Source organism: Terrapene carolina, unplaced genomic scaffold (genome assembly GCF_002925995.2).
Source record: "Terrapene carolina triunguis isolate 2854851 unplaced genomic scaffold, T_m_triunguis-2.0 Scaffold96, whole genome shotgun sequence".
Taxonomy (NCBI): domain Eukaryota; kingdom Metazoa; phylum Chordata; order Testudines; family Emydidae; genus Terrapene; species Terrapene triunguis.
In genome coordinates, this window is record NW_020664447.1 from 65,938,093 (window position 1) to 65,959,798 (window position 21,706).

The window sequence follows — 21,706 nt, forward strand, 5'->3', positions numbered from 1 at the left end:
GTGCAGAAAGAATAGCAAATATGGCAGGCGAGCAGCTTGGCTTAACAGTGAAATCTTCAGTGAGCTTAAACACAAAAAGGAAGCTTACAAGAAGTGGAAACTTGGACAGATAACTAGGGAGGAGTATAAAAATATTGCTCGAGCATGCAGGGATGTAATCAGGAAGGCCAAAGCACAATTAGAGTTGCAGCTAGTAAGGGATGTGAAAGGTAACAAGAAGGGTTTCTACAGGTATATTAACAACAAGAAGAAGGTCAGGGAAAGTGTGGGACCCTTACTGAATGGGGGAGGCTGGGATGTTGCACTCCATATGCTTTATGAAAATATGCTTGGAATGTAAATATAATGTAACTGGAATTTCCTTTATGCAAAAGGTCTCTTGTAAGATATCATTACAAAGCTTATAATCTACTGTGTGTATTCATTCTTTTTGTATGAATGTATCATTCTTGTATCTGAAGCTAGAAATATGAAGTATTACTCTGAAGTCCTATTGTAACTACGCAAAGTGTGGTTTAGAACCTTGATGGCTCCCATTGACCAGGACAATTGGTTGTAAATGGTTCTGTTTACTTGTAAGCCTTCCTGTGTTTGTGTGAGTGAGGCAGGAAAGAATGGAGGCTTGGGGTCTCACAGGACGTGACCACGTCACCTGGTACTGGAATCCATCTTAAACCCGGTGCTTTTCCATTTAGAAGGAGGAGTAGGGACCCAGAGAGACAACAGATTCCCACTTTGTGTCAAACCCATAAAAGGGGATGGAACAGAACAAAGGGGGTCCCAGTCATGTGAAGTCCCCTGCTTTTCACCTAAGATCCCTGCTGGAACTAACAAGAACTGTACCAGGTGAAAGGATTGGGCCCAAACTAAGAAGGAGTCTAGTCTGTGAAAGAAGCTTGTTGGAACATCTCTGAGGGTGAGATTTACCTATATTCAGTTTCTTAAATCTATTAGGCTTAGACTTGCATGTTTTGTTTTATTTTGCTTGGTAACTTACTTTGTTCTGTCTGTTATTACTTGAATCCACTTAAATCCTACCTTTTGTTTATTAATTAAACCAGAGTAAGTGATTAATACCGGGGGGCTGGGGAGGGAGAAACAGCTGTGCATATCTCTCTATCAGTGTTATAGAGGGCGGACAATTTATGAGTTTACCCTGTATAAGCTTTATACAGAGTAAAATAGATTTATTTGGCATTTGGATCCCATTGGGAACTGGGTCTCTGGTACTGGAGATAGGTGACTTGCTGAGCAGTTTTTGGTTAAAGTCTGCAGCTTTGGGGGCGTGGACCAGACCTGGGTCTGTGTTGCAGCAGACTAGTGTGTCTGGCTCAACAAGGCAGGGTTCTGGAGTCCCAAGCTGACAGGGAAAATGGGCTCAGAGGTAATTCCAGCATGTCAGGTGACAGTCCCAAAGGGGTCTCTGTGACCGAACCCATCACAGAGACAACCTAGTGAGAGATTATGTGGGAAAAGCTGCTCAGTGCTTTTTTTGCCTGGGTCTGCACAGACAAGGTCAGTTCCCAGACTGCTGCACTGGGCAACACAGACTGGGGAGGAGGTGAGCAGCCTTCAGTGGTGAAAGAACAGTTTAAGCATTGTTCTTAAGCATTTAGAAAAGCTGGACATGCACAAGTCCATGGGACCAGATGCAATGCATCTGAGGATGCTGAGGGAGTTGGCTGATGTGATTGCAGACGCATTGCCATTATCTTTGAAAACTTGTGGCGATTGGGGGGGGTCCCCAGATGATTGGAAAAAGGCAAATATAGTGCCCATCTCTAAAAAAGGGAAGAAGGAGAATCCGGGGAACTACAGACCGGTCAGCCTCACCTCTGTCCCCAGAAATATCATGGAGCAGGTCCCCAAGGAAACCATTTTGAAACACTTGGAGGAGAGGAAGGTGATCAGGAACAGTTAACATGAATTCACCAAGGGCAAGTCATGCTTGATTGCCTTCTATGATGAGATAACTAGCTCTGTGGATATGGGGAAAGCGGTGGACATGATATACCTTGACTTTAGCAAAGCTTTTGATACAGTCTCTCACAGTATTCTTGCTAGCAAGTTAAAGAAGTATGGATTGGATCAATGGACTTTAAGGTGGATAGAAAGCTGGTTAGATCATCAGGCTCAATAGGTAGTGATCAACGGCTCAATGTTGGATTGGCAGCCGGTATCAAGTGGAGTGCCCCAGGGGCCGGTCCTGGGGCCGGTTTATTCAACAAGTTCATTAATGATCTGGATGATGGGATGGATTGCACCCACAGCAAGTTCGCGGGTGACACTAAGCTAGGGGGAAAGGTAGATATGCAGGAGGGTAGGGATAGGGTCCAGAGTGACCTAGACAAATTGGAGGATTGGGCCAAAAGAAATATGATGAGGTTCAACAAGGACATGTGCAGAATCCTGCACGTAGGATGGAAGAATCCCATGTACTGCTACAGGCTGGTGCCCAACTGGCTAAGAGGCAGTTCTGCAGAAAAGGACCTGGGGATTACAGTGGATGAGAAGCTGGATATGAGTCAACAGTGTGCCCTTGTTGCCAAGAAGGCTAATGGCATATTGGGCTGCATTAGGATGAGCATTGCCAGCAGATCAAGGGAAGTGATTATTCCCCTCTATTCAGCACTGGTGAGGCCACATCTGGACAGGGCCAATCACAAGGGGGACCAGGAGGGCCATTTGGCCTGGGCCTCAAGCTCAAAGGGGGCCTCAAAATTTAGACACTTTTTAATTCTTTGGCATTTGATAAGTTTCATAACTTGTTTTTATGCGCATCCCTATCGGACCAAAATGTGACACACTCTCTCAGCTTAGAGCTGCAAATTTAAGCAAATGAGAGAGGTGATTTGGTAAAAGACATAATTTTTTTGGTAACTGATATAGATTTTGTCATATTAAAGAGTTAAAAATGTTCATAAATATTAATAAAAATATATCGATTCTGATGGCACAAGATTAGACTGTGATGAACATGTCCTCTCAGATCAGCTGATTCTATAAACAAACCACTATTAGTGGCTGGTGCTGGATCAAGTGCATGTTGAAAGGTAGAGAATTGTTACATTTTAGTGTCTTTATAGTTTTATGTCTAGTTGACTAAGGAATTATTTATTTGTGAGAATTCCTCATTATTATCTTCATATGGTAGCTAAAAAAGAGGTGACTGGTTGGTTGGTTGAGCTCTAGCTTGATAGCTTGGCCATCATCATAGGTTTTCGTAGTCTATAGGCCCAGATTCAAGGTGAAAATTTGTGAGGACAATCTTGTACAGTGATTTTTGTGAGGACACATATTTGAATTTTTTGGATATTATCCCTCTGTCTGTGTTTACTATATATATGTCATCCCTTTGTCTTCATCTCAACCTTTTACATTATATCTTGCATGCTTGAGTTTTGATTCAGTGATAAGGATAATAACTTGTCTGGCTGTTTCATTTTGTGTTCTTAATTAGTATTCCTTTGTTTTAAGTCTTTTCAGCATTTGTGTACCATTCAGCATTTGTGTACATGTTTACAGTAGAAGATTTCAAATGTAGATAAGCTACTTATTTACAGCGGAATATTTCAAGTGTGGATAGGCTACACATTGACTAGATAGATCACTATGAAGAGGAGATTTGAAAGTGGTGCAAGCAAAGAGTCGGCGAAAACAACTGAGTGAAGCAGCAGCTAAGAGCTCAAAGCCAATAACTTCATTTCTCAAACCAACAGAAAACACACCTTACTCAACAAACCATGCTACAGATAATGAAAACTCCGCAACTGCAACAGGTGATATTTCAATGCCAATACCTGAACATGAGGACAGTAGTCAAGAAGGAGATGTGCCAACAGTAACCGATGCAGCAGAAGATCCTGTGTTCAGTCAAGAAACTCAACAGCAACAGGAAGATGTAGATCTTACACAGCAAGAGCAATTCATGAGTACTACAGGTTTGACTGTGACTGACATTGGAATTATTGACAAGAACAATGCTACCCAAATGCAATCTTTTCTTCAAATTAGTTGTTTTGAAATTCCAAGTACATTCCACGAGATGATGATAATCATGCTTTCCCTACTCATCTGCTGACAAAAACTCTTCCAGTGGTGAGACCTGCACACGAGACTGGTTATGCTGGAGTACGGAAAAACAATCTCTGTACTGTGCACCCTGCTTTATTTTGAACAAAAGTGCAGCAAATGCATCAGTTCTCTCTGATCAATCAGGATGGAGCATCAAAAGAGGTTGGAGGAAGTTGAAAGACCCATACCATTACATGAGAGTTCAACAAATTGGTGATCGTGCAAATGGAAACTTTCTAGGCATAGTTGAGCTCCTCAGCAAATATGACCCACTTTTATCAGATCATGTTAAATGTGTTCGAGAATCTCAAGAGAGTCAAAAGCGCATGCAAGTCCATTATCTCTTCACACACATACAAAACAAGTTTATTGAGCTATGTGGGTCATTCGTATAAACAACAATTCTTGATGAGATTAGAAATGCCAAGTATTTTTCAATCATTGTTGATGCCACTCCAGATTGTTCTCACAAGGAACAGACTACTATGGTTAGTCGATATGTTAAGGTTGTAGACAGCTCAAAATTTTCAATTGAAGAAAGGTCTATTTTGTTTGATAATTTCATGAGAAAACCTGGAAAAGAAATTGCTGCTCAAGTACTAGCAATTCTAGAAGGTTTTAAGTTAGATTTTCAAGTCTGCATTGGTCAAGCCTATGACAATGGATCTAATATGGCTGGGAAGTACAAAGGTGTACAAGCAGTTCTGCTTGAGCATAATTCAAACTGTATTTTCTACAGCTGTCGAAACCACATACTAACCTTGTAGGTGTTGACTGTGCTGAATCATGCAAGGAGGTAATTACTTACTTTGGAACTGTTCAGCAAATGTACACTCTCTTAAGTAGCAGTCCACAAAGATGGGAAATTCTGAAGCAATATCTTCCTGTTTCACTGCATGGGATGTCCAAAACTAGATGGTCTGCATGGATTGATGGTGTTCAACCAGTTGCACAGCATTTGAATTCAGTGAGAAAGGCTTTAAAGGAGCTTGAATCTCTCAATCGCACTGCACAGACTTGAACTGAACTTCAGTCTATTCAGAAGCACATGTCCAAATTTGAATGCATTCTGATGTCATCTTTGTGGATGAAGCTACTTACAATGATCCACCAAACTAATCTGGTAATTGAAGCACACAATGCTGCACTTGATGTTGAGAGGGATAACACTGAAAGTCTTATCAATGACATTCAACAGATTTGAGAACAATTGGATGTGATCCTGACTGAGTCCAAATTAGTAGCACAGAATATTGGCATTTCATTTGAGTTCTCCACCAATCACAACTTACCTACTGAATCCGATGCTGAGCAGCATTATAGGGTCAATGTCTTCCTTGTCATCATTGACTCTATTCAATCAGGTCTTACACGTCGATTTGAGTCACTGCGACTAATTTGTACCTTTTCGGGTTTCTTTGACAGTTCAACAGACTGAGTAATGAAGATCTCCTTTCTGCAGCTGAACAATTTCAGCAATGGTATAACAAAGAAATCTCAAAAGATCTCAGCGACGAGGTCATCTTCCTCAAACAAATATATTCCAAAAACTTTAAATTGGATTACAAGTCAAAGGAATTGCTTCAAGAAATACTCGAACTTGGACTCTTTGGGGTGTTTCCTAATATTACAATTGCATTGCGGATTTTTGTCAGTTTGCCTGCATCAGTGGCTTCAGGTGAACTCACCTTCAACGTGTTGAAGCAGGTAAAGAACTATCACCATTCAACTATGGGACAAGAGCATTTGAATGGGCTTGCCATGCTTAATATCAGCTGTGACATTGCACGAAAGCTAGATTTTTCCTCAATAATTAGAGCATTTGCACAGAAAAAGGCTAGAAAAACATTTGTTAAATAAAAAAAATATTCAGATTATGTCTCACTCTTTTTTTGTGTGCCTTATTTTGTTTCATGTGTTGTCATTTTTTATTTTTATAATGGCTAGGGGTCTCAAAAGCTGGAAGTGGCCCAGGCCTCTCTGGACCTCTGAGAGGGCCTGCATCTGGAGTCCAGTTTTGGGCCCCCAACTACAGAAAGGATGTGGACAAATTGGAGAGAGTGCATCAGAGGGCAACGGAAATGATTAGGGGGCTGGGGCACATGACTTATTAGGAGAGGCTGAGGGAACTGGGCTTATTTAGTCTGCAGAAGAGAAGAGTGAGGGGGGATTTGATAGCACTCTTCAACTACCTGAAGGGGGGTTCCAAAGAGGATGGAGGTAGGCTGTTCTCAGTGGTGGCAGATGACAGAACAAGGAACAATGGTCTCAAATTGCAGTGGGAGAGGTCTAAGTTGGATATTAGGAAAAAAACTATTTCACTAGGAGGATTGTGAAGCACTGGAATGGGTTACCTAGGGAGGTGCTGGAAGCTCCATCCTTAGAAGTTTTTAAGGCCCGACTTGACAAAGCCCTGGCTGGGATGATTTAGTTGGGGTTGGTCCTGCTTTGAGCAGAGGGTTAGACTAGATGACTTCCTGAGGTCTCTTCCAACCCTAATCTTCTATGATTCTATGAAGGAATATTTGCCCTTATCTCATACCATTGATGAGCTGAATTAGGCCCCAATCCATCGTCACTGAAATCAATGAGAGCTTTCCTATTGACTTCTGTTGGTGCAAGGTCAGGTTCTTTTGGTGGTTTTTCATCTGAAGTTTCAGTTATTATTGGCAGGATACAAGAGTTGATGCACAAATGGGTTGTGGCATCCCTGAGTGGCAAAACCTCATCCAAATTCTGCTCTCAGTTTCACCAGTGTAAATCTGGAGTAACCTCATTGGCATCACCGGGGTGACTGGTTTAACACCAGTGTAACAGAGAGCAGAGTTTTCCCTTACTTCCCCCAATTTGGAACAACACATTTTTTCTTTTCTTAATTAAAAAAAATAGAAATGACATGTTCTTAGTCATCACTAATCCCCAGAAACATCATGGCTTGAGAGAGTTACTTTGGGTTACTGTTATTACTAAGGCAAAGTCATTCATATTAAAATTTTGTTTTAAAGGGAAAAAACAAATGAGTTTTAGCAATGACATGCTTTGGAATAGGACATTTCCTGAGGGAAATAATGACTGGAGGAGGTTAATGGCCTGAGGCAAAGCTTCCAGCAATCAGATCTCCCAACCAGTAATCAATTCCCAGGTAAAGCCTTATACTTTGATCATTATTTCTCAAGTCAAATTCTGCATAGTCCTTTTCAATATAATTCTCTCCTCTCACTGGGAACTTGCTGTATGGGAACTTGCTGTGCATTTTAGTCTTCTATTAAGAGAAGAAGGATGGTCTTGTGGTTATGATACTATGTCTGGGTCCTGTTCCCAGCTGTTGTATATTCTTTCTTTGTGTTATTTTATCATTGTCATTAATAATGTTAGCATTATTACAATCGTTTTCATATTTCAATATATATTGCGTTTGTGCCTAAAGGTTCAACTCAGATTAAGGCCCCATGGTGGTAGGCTCTGTACAGACACATAGTAAAAAACATTCCCTGCCCTGGAGAGCTTACAATGTATGGCCCACGTTTGGGAAAACATCCCTGTTCAGGACAGTTCTTGTACATGTGTTTAACTTTTAGCGTGTGCTAAGACTACAACTCAGGAATTGAAGACAATGGGATTTAAGCACATGTTTAAAAATTAAGTGTGTGATTAAATGCTGTCCTGAATAAGCAGCACATAAGCCTGTGCTAAATAGAAAAGACAGACAAATCATGTGTTCCTTTTTCACATCTGAGGAACCTAAATGGACAAAGTTTAAGTGATTTGCTGAAGAATCACACAGGAAGTCTGTAGCAGTTCCAGGAATTAAACCCAGATTTCCAGAGTGCCAGCCCAGTGCTTTAACCACAAGGTTGGTGCCCAAGCTGTAAGAGACAGTGATATTTCTGTATAGTCTGCATTGGCAGGTTCATTGCTGCCACACTCTGTGCCAAATTATGCTCAGTTACTCATTTAAAACGCCTGGTCTAAACCGGTGTAAGAGTTTTGGTGATCAGAATTAGATCCCAACATAGTTGGGAACTGTTGTAAAGTCTGCAGTTGTCTTCTCCACTGTTTATTCCTATTACTGGGGAGTGCAACTATGTCATTATTTGCATTTCTGTGGCACTTTTTAGCCATGTGTTTTACAAACATTAGCAAATTAAATTTTTTTAACATTCCTGCAAGGTAGGTAATACGATAGATATCACGTTACTGGTATAGAACAGTGTAGTATGGTCTGTATTATGTCCCTGATCATGACAAGGTAAACTAGGACCACTGTTTAAACTTTGGTATCTAACATTTAAATACCCCAATTTGAAATCAGGCCCTTAAGAAGGTGCCTAAACATAAAGGTGCTGACATTGAAGTCACCCAAGTTTGAAAATGTTGGCTAAGATGCTTCCAGAAAACTGAATCTGCTCAGACCAAGCCAAATGCATACGCATTTGATAAAATGGCTGTGCAGTCTCTCCTGACAAGCTGACTCCAGAGATCTGCAACAGATTGCAGATAAGTATTGTTAATGCTATTTTATATACAAAGAAACTGAGGCACATCAAGATTAGGTAACTTGCTGAGGTTTGTGGCGGAGCCATGAATTGAACCCTGAGTCCCAATCTTGCACTCTTGACTGCTCAACAAACCTTTCCATCTAGTCATGCCCTGACCCAATCCAAAACCCAATTAAGTCAATAAAAATCTTTTCATTGACTTGAATGGGCTTTGGATCAGGCCCTTAGGCCACAATTCAGCCTAACTTTTAGCATTTGCTCAAGTCCATCTCTACATACCAGAGATTTTGCTTAAGGCCTACTGCCTTCAACTGTACTAAGAAAATGCTCAAAATTAAGTACACTTCCATTTTAACTACTTTGTCACATTTTTCATATTCACAGGTTCTTCGAAGACCAGTTTCTTATTGTTTTGTTTCATTTTTACACCACTGTGTTAAAGTATATTTAAAGCGTTATTTTTCATGAGGTGATGACATTTTTGGCCTGTTATACTGAGAAAATTAGACAGTTTATGTAATCCGGGATTGTCCCATTTGCCATATGCAAACTCATCATCAGACTTCTGGCCTGCTTTCCTGCTAATTGCTAGAGCTGCCTGTCAGCTCCACTGCACAGAAGATACTTCCGGAGCCATGATTAGGCTAATCTGTATATAATAGGCCTGGTTCACCACTGCATTCCAGCATTAGGCTGGATGAACTCCATTAACTTCAGTGCACTGGCATTAAATTGGAGTAATTCAGTGGGGAATCAGGCCCAATGTATATAAATACTCATGCATATTTTGAATGTACACTTCTTCTCCTCCCTTGCTTGCTTGCTTAGGGACAGATCATGTCACCATTCTTCATGATGAATAGTAGCTTGGACAGATTGTGGAGGAAGGTACTAAATGAGTGTGGGAGACAGAATATGGCCCCTAGAGTATAAGGTTATTTGGAGCAGGGACCATGATTGTGGAATTCTGGCACAACTGAAGTCAGTGGGAAAATTCTGAATGACATCAGTGAGGTCAAGATTTTACCTCACATCTTTCTGTGAGCAGGGACTCAGCATAATATGGGCACTATCAGAAAACAAACAAATTAATAATAAAATAACAACAATAGTCTTGCAATGGCAGCTCACTTTCACAGCCCCACAGAGCCGTACTCAATTAATTTCTCCACCACTATTACTTATCTTGATTTCTCACTAAATATTAATTTTAAAAGGTAAATTAACAGTCTGTAATGGCCTTCACATAAAATAATTCACGTAGCTGAATTGTTGTAGCATCAGTCAAGGATAATTACAGTACAGACTAAAAGACAGCAGTCAAACAAGTAAACTTTCTTCAGTTGTTTTGATCATAGTGATAGAACCTACAGCATTTGAGGGTAGAAGGAAAGGTCAGTTTCTTAGTGAAGACATTTAGGGATCAAATGAGAGCAACTTTCATTGAAATCAGTTAAGAGATCAGAAGGTTTAAGGCCATTACCTCATCTATTCTGACTTCCTTCTGTATATCACAGGCTATTAAATTCCAGCCACTTACCCCATATTGAGCTCAATAATTTATGTTTGGCTTAAACATATCTTCCAGAAAGGCATCTAGTCTTGATCTGAAGACATTAGGAGATGGAGAATCCACCACTTTCCTTGGTAGTCTGTTCCAGCGATTAATCACTGTCTGTTAAATATGCCCCTGATTTCTAATTTGAATTTGTCTGGCGTCAGCTTCCAGCCACTGGTTCTTGTTATGACTTTCTCTGCTAGATTAACAGCCCTTTAACACTCAGAATTTTCTCCCTATGAAGGTGCTCATGCACTGTAGTAGCCACCTCTCAGTCTTCTTTCTGATAAACTTAACAGATTGAGCTCTTTAAATCATTCACTGTAAGGCGCTTTTTGGCCCCTCTCTAATTTTTCAGGATCCTTTTTAAAATGTGGACACCACAACTGTATTCAATTCTAGTATTGATTTCACCAATATCATATGCAGAAGTAAAATCATCTCTTTACACCTACTCATTACTCCCCTATTTATACACCCAAGGATTGCTATTAGCCCTTTTTGCCACAACGTCACACTGAAAGCTCATGTTGAGTTGTTTGCCTACTATTACCCTTAAATCCTGTTCAGAGTCATTGCTTTCCAGGATTCAGTCCCCAGTCTGCAGGTATCCCCTGCATTACTTGTTCCTAGATGTATAACTTTGCATTGGCTATGTTAAAAAGCATTTTGTTTGAATGGGTCCAGATTACCAACCAATCCAGATCACTCTGTGTGACTGCCGAGTCATCATTATTTACCACTCCACCAATCTTTGTCATCTGCAAATTTGATTAGCGGTGTTTTCATATTTATTTTCAGATCACTAAATGTCGAAAAACATCAGGCCTACTACTGATCATTGCAGGATCCCACCAGAAACCACCCGATTTGATGATGGTTCCACATTGACAAATATTTGCTCAGATCTGTTAGTTTGTCAGTTCTTAATTCACTTATTTTGTGCTCTACTGATATTGTATAGTACTCTTTTTTTAACTAGAATATGATGCGGTACTAAGTCAAACATCTGACGAAAGTCTAAATATTACAATAAACCATCCAATAGCACCTAAGTGAGAGCAGCCAAGACCTGAAGAATCAACGGCCTAGAGGGCAAGAACTCAGAGGATTCCATGACGGTTGGGAGGAACCTGAAGGTGAGCGCTACCTTGCTTCAAGTGTGTGTGTGGAGGGGGGCGGGGGGACAAAGGGGCCTCCGTGGAAGGAAGGACAGTGAGTGCAGTCCCAGACTATTAGAAAGACAAGGTGGGTGAGGAAATATCTATTATTGGATCAACTTCTGTTGCTTGTCTCTCTCACCAACAGAAGTTGGTCCAATACAAGATATTACCTCACCCACCTTGTCTCTCTTCATACAATTTGTCCATTCAGGTAAGTTGTACAATTAAGCATAGGCAACAATTTAGCATCCTTGACAGGATAAGCTGCAAACAAATCAGCATAACCCGGCCATGAGTGTCTCTGTATGCAGAGAAGGAGGATTAATAAACGGATCTCAGTAGTGACAGGTGTTAATTACCATCCCGCCATGTGATAATGGGATGCTAACACTATGTGATTCTACAGGATTCAAAGGTAAATATGGGACTGACACTGCATACAAGTTGTTTGAAAACATTTGAGCTGCCATCCCGATGCATCTTCTGTAGGTACTAGGGTCCTTTATGAAAATAGTAGAAATGAATTAAGAGAACTACTTAACAACATGCCCTTGTTACAACCAGTTCTTGCTATTCTTACTTTTCATGTTGTCCTTTATAATGCAAGAGTTTTTCTGTATGTTTTGTAAAGACAAAGAGCTGCTATGGAAGTAACTACAGCTCTTTTATAGTCCCATAGCAAGTCTGGACTCATGTCCAATGCTGACTATGCTGGGCTGTACTAGAGGAAGAATAGGAGTGAGGACTCAGGTTCATAGAATTGGAAGGGATCTCAGGAGGTCATCTAGTCCAACCCCCTACTCAAAGCAGGACCAACCCCCAGACAGATTTTTACCCCAGTTCCCTAAATGGCCCCCTCAACGATTGAGCTCACAACCCTGGGTTTAGGAGGCCAATGCTCAAACTACTGAGCTATCCCTCCCCACCCTAAAAGGTTCTGCAATGGTCTGTGTGTCTTCCACTCTCATTGGAGTTGAGGACACACAGCATTTCACAAGAGATGCATCTATGAATCTAGGCTCAGGGACAGCCTTTAACAGATGTCAGCCTTTCCATGAGACACTAATCTGTGGACCCTGCTGCCAAACTCTGGTGGCTGCCTAGATGGAAGTTAAAAGTCCCATTGTGGTGAGGAGATATGTACTATTTTTTAAAAATTTGTAGCTGTAAGTCCGGCAGGAGGGGGCTGGGAAAGGTTCTGAACCAATACTCTGTAGATACGGAATAGCTTTAGGGATAATGCTGTTTTCCTTATTCTAATAAAGTTCCACGCTCAGTGAGAGAAGAAAGCTATTCTTTCAGTGATTCTTTCCCATTGTCACATGGTACATTTTGAGATACAGGGGAAGATATCCCTGATGTACTGGACAATTTTCTGTCAATAAAACAAATTCTAACCCTATTGGATTAAGGTTCACTTACTCAGCGGGTCTAACAAATATTTATTAAGGCAAAACACTCAGTAAGTAATGATCAATTACTCACAAGTAGGAAGCTTATCATGAGGACCGGCTTTAGGCCGATTCCTCCGATTCCCCCGAATTGGGCCCCGCACCTAAGAGGGCCCCACGCCCTAAAGAAGAGCGCCTAACTTAGGCGCCTTTTTAATTTTTTTACTCGCCCAGCGGCGGTCCACCGAATCCGCGGGACCGGCAGACCTCCCGCAGGCAAGCCGCCAAAGGCTGCCTGACTGCTGCACTCGCAGGGACCGGCAGGGCGCCCCCCGCGGCTTGTTGCCCCAGGCATGCGCTTGGAGCGCTGGTGCCTGGAGCCACCGCTGCCCATCTGTACAGGCTTAGTGTTAGTCCAAACCCGGTCTTTTCTAGCTTTTTAGTTACTTTATCTTGTTTTCACAAATATGATTACTCTGCAATTTTTTACATATGCACATCACTAAACATGATTATTGTGCAATTTCTTACACATACACAGTTCTATTTATGGTCATGCTGTTAAATGTTATCAGAACAGTCTCTTAAAATCCACAGCAGGCTTCTGTCAGGCCTAGATATGCCTTTGCTCCCAACACTCCGCACCTCGAAGTAGTAGAATCCTCTCTAAAGCTTCATCAAAGCCTGTATTTCATATACATCTCGTCTCATTCCCAGCTGCCTAACTAAGCTCCAAACCTTCCAAATCAATACAATTAACACCACTGCTAATATGGCTTGCAGTTGCATAATTACAAAGCCCAATGATACCATGCTTATCCAAGAATATTCCCCAGTATTGTATAATAACTCCCAGCATGGGGCATTTCCCAGTGTAGCTATGACACTGATTTTCCAGTCTCCTGTCTTTAGGTCACATGGTAGATACCAGAATGTTATTTTCAGAGTAGCAGCCGTGTTAGTCTGTATCCGCAAAAAGAACAGGAGTACTTGTGGCACCTTAGAGACTAACAAATTTATTTGAGCATAAGCTTTCGTGGGCTACAGCCCACTTCTTCAGATGCATAGAATGGAACATATATTGAGGAGATATATATACACACATACAGAGAGCATGAAAAGGTGGGAGTTGCCTTACCAACTCTGAGAGGCCAATTTAGTAAGAGAAAAAAAACTTAGGCCAGTACAGACAGTTTGATAAGAAGTGTGAGAATACTTACATGGGGAGATAGATTCAATGTTTGTAATGGCTCAGCCATTCCCAGTCTCTATTCAAGCCTAAGTTGATTGTATCTAGTTTGCATATCAATTCCAGCTCAGCAGTTTCTCGTTGGAGTCTGTTTTTGAAGCTTTTCTGTTGCAAAATTGCCACCCGCAGGTCTGTCATTGAATCACCAGACAGGTTAAAGTGTTCTCCTACTGGTTTTTGAATGTTATGATTCCTGATGTCAGATTTGTGTCCATTAATTCTTTTGCATAGAGACTGTCCGGTTTGGCCAATGTACATGGCAGAGGGGCATTGCTGGCACATGATGGCATATATCACATTGCTATATGCTATCTGAGTTGGTAAGACAACTCCCACCTTTTCATGCTCTCTGTATGTGTTGTGACAGAGCTCTGACCTTGTCCCCACAGGTCCTGCGCTTCTAGGTGGTATATGCTAGCCTCAGTGGCTCTCTGTGACCCTCCACGTAGCCCTTCTCTCTCTAGGGCCAGGGTTACAGTCTACTGAGCCCTTTTCATCATAAGCCAGCAAGGAGGTTGGTGAGAGAACTCCCACAGTCTCTGTTGTCCCTAGGGCTTGTTTTAGAACAGTTTAGCCTCCTGTCCTGACAGGGGCCTGACTTCCCCTCCCAGGAGGTGTTCCTGTAGTGGTGGGTTGGGGGGAACCCAGGCCCGCCCTCTACTCCGGGTTCCGGCCCAGGGACCCTAATGGTAGCAGCTGTTGGCAACCAACCTTTCACTGCCAGAGTTGCTACATTTCCCTGGGCCACTTCCCCACAGCTCTCCTGCTTCTCCCTTCTTCACCCTTACCTTAGGGCTCCCTTATCAACAACTTGAGGGTGTCTTCATTAACCAGCCCTTCAGCCACACTTCCTCTTCTCTGGCTCCCTGGCTCTCCTCTGCCTAACTGGAGTGAGCCCTTTTTATAGTATCAGCGGGGCCTTAATTAGAGTCAGGTGGTCACATTAGCTTAATGCCCTCACCTGACTCTTTGCAGGTTAATTGGAGTCAGGTGTTCTCATTAGCCTGGAGCAGCCCCTGCTCTGGTCAGTCAGGGAACAGAAAACTGTTAATCCAGTGGCCAGTATATCTGCCTTCTGCTATTCTGCTGTACCCAACTGTCCTGGGTCTATCACAGTGTATATATATCTCCTCAATATATGTTCCATTCTATGCATCCGAAGAAGTGGGCTGTAGCCCACGAAAGCTTATGCTCAAATAAATTTGTTAGTCTCTAAGGTGCCACAAGTACTCCTGTTCTTTTTGCAGAATGTTATTGGTATGTGAGAAGTTTTTAATGGTTGCCAACAAGCAGCTCAATCAGAAGCCTGATGAAAGCTGATGGGTGCTTTTAAATGTCCCTTTAGGTAATGTGATAGCTGAAAACAATAGATGCACCACCCAAAGCAGAGGTGGCCAACCTGTCGCTCCAGAGCCACATGTGGCTCTTCAGAAGTTAATATGTGGCTCCTTGTATAGGCACCGACTCCGGGGCTGGAACTACAGGCGCCAACTTTCCAATGTGCCGGGGGTGCTCACTGCTCAACCCCTGGCTCTGCCACAGGCCCTGCCCTCACTCCACCCTCACTGCCCCCTCCCCTGAGACTGCCATGCCCTCACTCCTCCCCCTCTCCCCCAGAGTCTCCTGCACACCACGAAACAGCTGATTGGGAGGTGTGTGAAGGAAGGGGGAGGCACTGATTGGTGGGGCTGCCAGTGGATGGGAGGCGCTGGGAGCGGGGTGTGGGAGCTGCTGGTGTATTACTGTGGCTCTTTGGCAATGTACATTGTTAAATTCTGGCTCCTTCTCAGGATCAGGTTGGCCACCCCTGACCCAAAGCAATGAGCCTCATGGCAAGGCCTGAGCAAAAACTAACCCAGAGAGTTGAAAAGAGGTTTCCCTGGGACTAGTTGAACATGCAGGGGCTAGAGGATTGTTTGGCAAACTTTGAGTGTGAGAGGCAGGAAAGTGAGGAAAAAGCCAGCAGACAGCAAGAGAAGCAGTGGTGAGCAGGTCCGGAGAGGCAGCAGAGACAGAGCTCTTGAGCACAGAAATGACAGGAGGGGCAGACCTGGAAACTGTAAGCAAGGAAAAAAAAACTTCTCTTGTTTGTTTCTACTATTTTTAGCGAAACAGGACGTTAAGGTCATTATTTACAAACAGACAGGATTGCACTAATGAATATACCTGATTCATATAATCCATTTCTCCTCCTAATGGAAACAATCCTGAAAGACCCCAAATGCTGGCTAACTGCTTAGGCCAAAGGGGCAACGACATTATTATCATCTGAATAAACTGAGATGCAATCTCCTTTTCCCAGACTGCACTGCTCATCTACCTGTTAAATGCTAAAATACTACGGGAAATCCTCATAGTCGAGTATGTCAATGATTTTAGAGGTAGTCTGTCTTATGCAGAAAAACCTTGCTGAACAGAGCTTTACTGCAAAGGCATTGATGAATACCAAAGTTAGAAAGGGAGAGTTTAACATTGCAGCAGTTGTAAATTGTACTGAACAAAAGAGCAGTAATTATGGATTTATTTGTGGGACTCAAAACACATACAGTTATGAAATAAATGTAGAGAAAAGGATTAAAATGTTCAGAATTGATGGCACCTAATCCATATTATGCTTAGACACAAAGTCTGCCATTATACCTAATTGCAATACGAATCATCACTTATCAAGCCAGAATGAAAGATACAGGTAACATAGAATCAAGTTCCCTTCATCCAGCTGTGCACAGCTGTAGAACGCTATTAAAAACCAGCTGCAGCTTAGTTGTTCACTCTGAAATCTTTCAGGAAGCAATCACTTTTGACAACTGACTAATCCCTTACAAATTGTTGGTAAATTCTGTTTTACATCATCTCATCTTAGCCTGTAGGGGGGAAAATGTCTTTTTCAAAGCCTATTTCATGTAGTATTTGTCCCTCCCCAGTGCCCACCATACTGTCCTATGCAGATTTGCTTTCTTCTCCCATCGGCAGTGGAGAAACCTAAGCAATATTGTAAATCCAGCAATCTAATCTAATCTAGTTTAATTTATGGCATTTCTAATTAATCCAAAATTACATACCCCATTTCAGTGCCAGAGTCCTTCCTGATACATGTATACTAAAGTCACAATATTTGAATTCAAGTGCAGATTTTGAACATCCCAACAATCAAAGAGAAAAGGTGGGTGAGGTAATATCTTTTATTGAATCAACTGCTGTTGGTGAGAGAGACAGGCTTTTGAATTTACACAGAATTTACTTCAAAGATGACCTGTGGGAGAAAAGTTCTGTGGAAGCTCAAAAGCTTGTTTCTTTCACCAAAATAAGTTGATCCAATAAAAGATATTACCTCGTCCACCTAGGGTTGCCAATCCTCCAGGATTGGCCTAGACTCTGCAGGAATTAAAGATTAATCTTTCATTAAAGATTATGTCATGTGATTAAATCTTCAGGAATATGTCCAATCAAAATTGGCAACCCTATGGACCACCTTGTCTTTCTAATATCTTGAGACCAACATGGCTACAACAACACTGCATCCACCAATAAAAGGTGGGTTTTGGGTAAAGTCTGTTATGGATTGCTAGTCTCAGCTAAGATATCTGGATTCTGAACTTCCTGACTACCAAAAGTTAAAGAATGTTCAGATTTGGGATTTGGATTCTGATCTACATCTATTTCTTAATGCATTATACATACGGAGAAAGACAAAGAAAGAGCATCTTATAAAATCCTTATCACAATTGGCAGAAAGGTTCATTTCCCCCAGCTGTCCTGGTCTTTCTAACTTTTTCTACGAATGCACATCCCCACTGCAGGAATTGATTATAGGATTATCTATTGCATTCCATTCCATGATGATTCTTATAACCATTAAAATGTCAAATTGCTGCTAGCTGTTCTCTTCAATGAGATTCTGAAAATAAATAAATAAATAAACAAACAGTCGTGTACATTACTTAGGAAGACAGTTTTATGAAGTGATAAAACCTCTTGAGGAAAAATACACCCGTCATATTATCTAATAATTTCATAAATCTGACATGCTGCACATGGCTATATTTGGCTTCTGATGTACAAAGAAGTGGTGGTTAGATTTCCTTTTTTGGGAGGGAGAAAAGGAAGGACACTTTCTCCTGAGCTCTTCTTCACTGGATAAATTCTGACGTGGGTGATATTTAGAGCTTTCCCTGGCTTTAGTAGTAGCCCATCATAACGAACAAACAAGAGATGAATATAATCATTGGTCCTGATCCTGTAGCTACATCCACACTGACAGTCCCTTGCACCCCCAGGGATGCACTTGAAAGATTAGAGCCTTATAATTACCCCAAGAGATGACTTGTAGCCAACAGTTCATTTGTTCACACTGGAACATCTTAACACAATCATCAGATTCAGCTGTAATTCAGCCTTGCTGACAGACAAGGGGGAGGCAGGAGTCTGAAAACAAAGACATGTCCTTTGCACCTTTGTAAGGGTTTTGGCATTAACTTCTGGGCTGAAAAAAATGTGATTTAAGGTTTTGGAGGGCAAGAGGGGAAAAATCCCAAGCTCTAAACGTTGCCGCATTACATTTTCTCATAAATCAAAAAGTACAGAATGGGTCAGGCTTTAGCGAGTGAGCCCATTACCAGAATTAAAACAAAACAAAAAAATTAAAATTCCAGTGACTGTCCTTTTATAAGAAGTAAAAATATATGAAAAGAACACAAACTCAATCAGGTTAAGGAACAAACCAATACAAATGTATTCACTGTGTAGCAACATAGGATTCCATGTTAGAGAGAGATCCACGTTTTCATACCAGATCTAAACCGCCAAGAACTTTGGGGGTAGGCTGGATATGAATTCATATCTGACCCTGAACTTCAGTGCTCAGATCCATTTCTTCACACAGAGTAGCTCAGAAATGCACAGGGCCAAATCCACGGCTGAGTAAATGGATTTAACTGCATTGACTTAAATAAGGGAGCAACAGCTTAAATTAATGGCAAATTTCATCCAGGAGAGAGTATAAGGTGAGTATACGAAATGAATTGCTGGGTCTTGTGTTGTAAAACCACACATATAGCAGCTTCTTTGGGTACTAATAGTCTTTATTCAGGCAACATATATATGTCTGCAACAGTTCTGCAAGCCCCCCACTTCCTGAAGTTGAAAACAACAAACAAACCAAATCTAGCTGGCCCCACATTTCCTTGTTTAGCTATCTGACCACTCCCCTTAGTGGTTGGTCTATTATACATATTATAACATTTCTCACATTTTAACTATTTACTACACAACTTACAAAACCAACAAGAATAATTAGTAATGCATTTCAAATAGCAAATAATAATAAAATAAACAGAAACTCAGTCACTATTACACTCTATAATCTTTCAAATATGTAGGTGGACATTTTCAAATAACGAACATCTAAATTTAAACTCTGCAAAAGGTAATTCTGACATCACTGTTGCATTTTGGCTCAAACCTCTCATTCTGTGGTGTGGTAACTTGAACAGTCTGTCCATGAGGTCTATCCATACTATCTTATCTTGTGTGAGACTGCTGTCCCTCCAGACTTCCAGAATCTAGTCCTGAACCTAACTTGGCATTCTCCAGGGGCAATTCCATTGTTGCTATACTAATATCTCCAAAGTTTACCACACTCCTCCTTCTCAGTTGACAATACTGTCATCCTCCAGAATTACCATGTGTGAGAATGGTCCTGTGATATCTTGAATGATAGCTGGCATCCAATTAGGACCAGGACCAAAGGTTTTAGTATAGACAGCTTCTCCAACAGTAAAACCAATTTTTAGCATGTTTGTCATGTTCCTGCTTTTGCTTCCATTGTTTTCACTGTATTTTTCACATTAAATATGGATGCATAAGGACTAACATTGACCGTAGCTTTTTAACTATTAACATCTCCAATGGGAGACAGGCCTGTAGTTGATTGTGATGTTATCCAACAATTAAACCGGTAAAGAGACATGTTCATATCTGTGGTACCTCCAGGTATTTTTTAATACCTCTTAAAATGAATGTCTTGCCTGTTCAGCGAACCCATTTCATGATGGATGGTAAGGCGCAAGTGTAACATGTTGAATACTGTTTTGCTTCATATATCTTTGGAATTCCATGCTAGTAAAAGAACTTCTTTATCTGATACAAGCATTTCACGTAAATCAGGGATACTAAAACTGGTCCTTAGTTTTTCAATGGTGGCCTTGCTGGTGGATGTATACCTGGGATAGATGTCTACCCATTTGGAATGATATTTATTATTCATTATTATTATTTGGTGTATGCAATTTGGTCAAGCCAAACCACAGTGTTCTTATCAACAATGTTCAAGGCACGAAATGCTTTAGGAAGTTGAGTCATTTTGCAGTCCTCAACAATGTGTGTTATGGTTTCTGACTTCCCACATTGACATGGTGGACTGTCTCTAAAACACTACCAAAATTCTGCTGCAGCACAAATTCCATGTCTGGTATGAAACCTGTTGAGAAGGCTCCATTGCCTTTGTGGTAAATCAAACCCGGGTTGGCACTGAATGGGGTCTGAGACAAAATAATTATTGGAATGTTCATACACTAGTATGAAAAACATTTTTCTCAGAAATGATCCAGCATAATCCATATGTACTCACTTCCAAGGTTTATCTGGCCACTCCCAAGGATGGAGTAGAGTCACAATAGGAGCTTTTCAACTCTCTTGACAAATGAACAGGATTGCACCTTACTATCAATATCAGTATCCATCTTTTGCCATCACATGTAACTCAGAGCGAACACTTCCATTTTAGTAGTACTTGGGTGTGTCGGACGGCGTGCATCCATTATTACTTCACATCCTTGCTTTGAAATGAAGACCTGGGATCCTGATAATACACACCTGTCTTGCACACTAAGTTCACTGTGTTGCTTAAAATAAGGTGTGTGCTCTTGATCAGATTTGGTCTGGGGCTATCCCCTTAGCACAAATTCTCTAACTTTAGCGAATACTGGATCTTTACCAGTTCATGATTCTATCTGTAGTGCTGTCACTGGAGTTGTATCAAGATTGTCCATTAGTAACACTCTCTCTTCACTTTTGTGTTTTTCATGTGTCTCTAGTACATGCAACCAGCTTAAAGCATCTGCATTCCCCAACTTCCTCCCAGCTTTGTATACAATGATATATTCATAGGCTCTTCATGTCACTTCCCATCTCTGGAACCTGCGTGATGCCATCTGTGGCACAGCTTTCATCTCATTAAACAATGAAACCAGGGATTTGTGATAGGTGAAAATTGTAAACCTATGCCCATATAGATATTTATGAAACTTCTGCATCCCAGTGATAGCAGCTAATTCTTCTCAGTCTAGCTGTGAATAGTTATGTTCAGCATAAGACAGAATCCAGGATACAAGTCCAAAATTGTTTCTCTGTGCCATCTGCCATTCAGTGAGCTAAAATAGCTCCTATTCTATAAGGAGATGCATCACAAGTCCATGTCAATTCTTTGTCAGCTTGACAATGGACTAGGACTTTTGAGGATTGCAGCAATAGTTTAGAATCCTGAAATGCTTGTTCCTGAGCTGACTTCCAGTACCATTTAACTCCCTTTTTAAGTAACATATACAAGGGCATTAGAAGTGTTGATAAGTTTTGCAAAAACTTACCATAGCAGTTCAGCAACCCTAAGTAAGCCCTCAGCTCTGAAATATTCCTGGCACACCCCTATTGCTGGCACACCCCTAATTGCTTTTACTTTATCTCTCACTGGGTGTAGTCCCTGGGCATCCACTTTT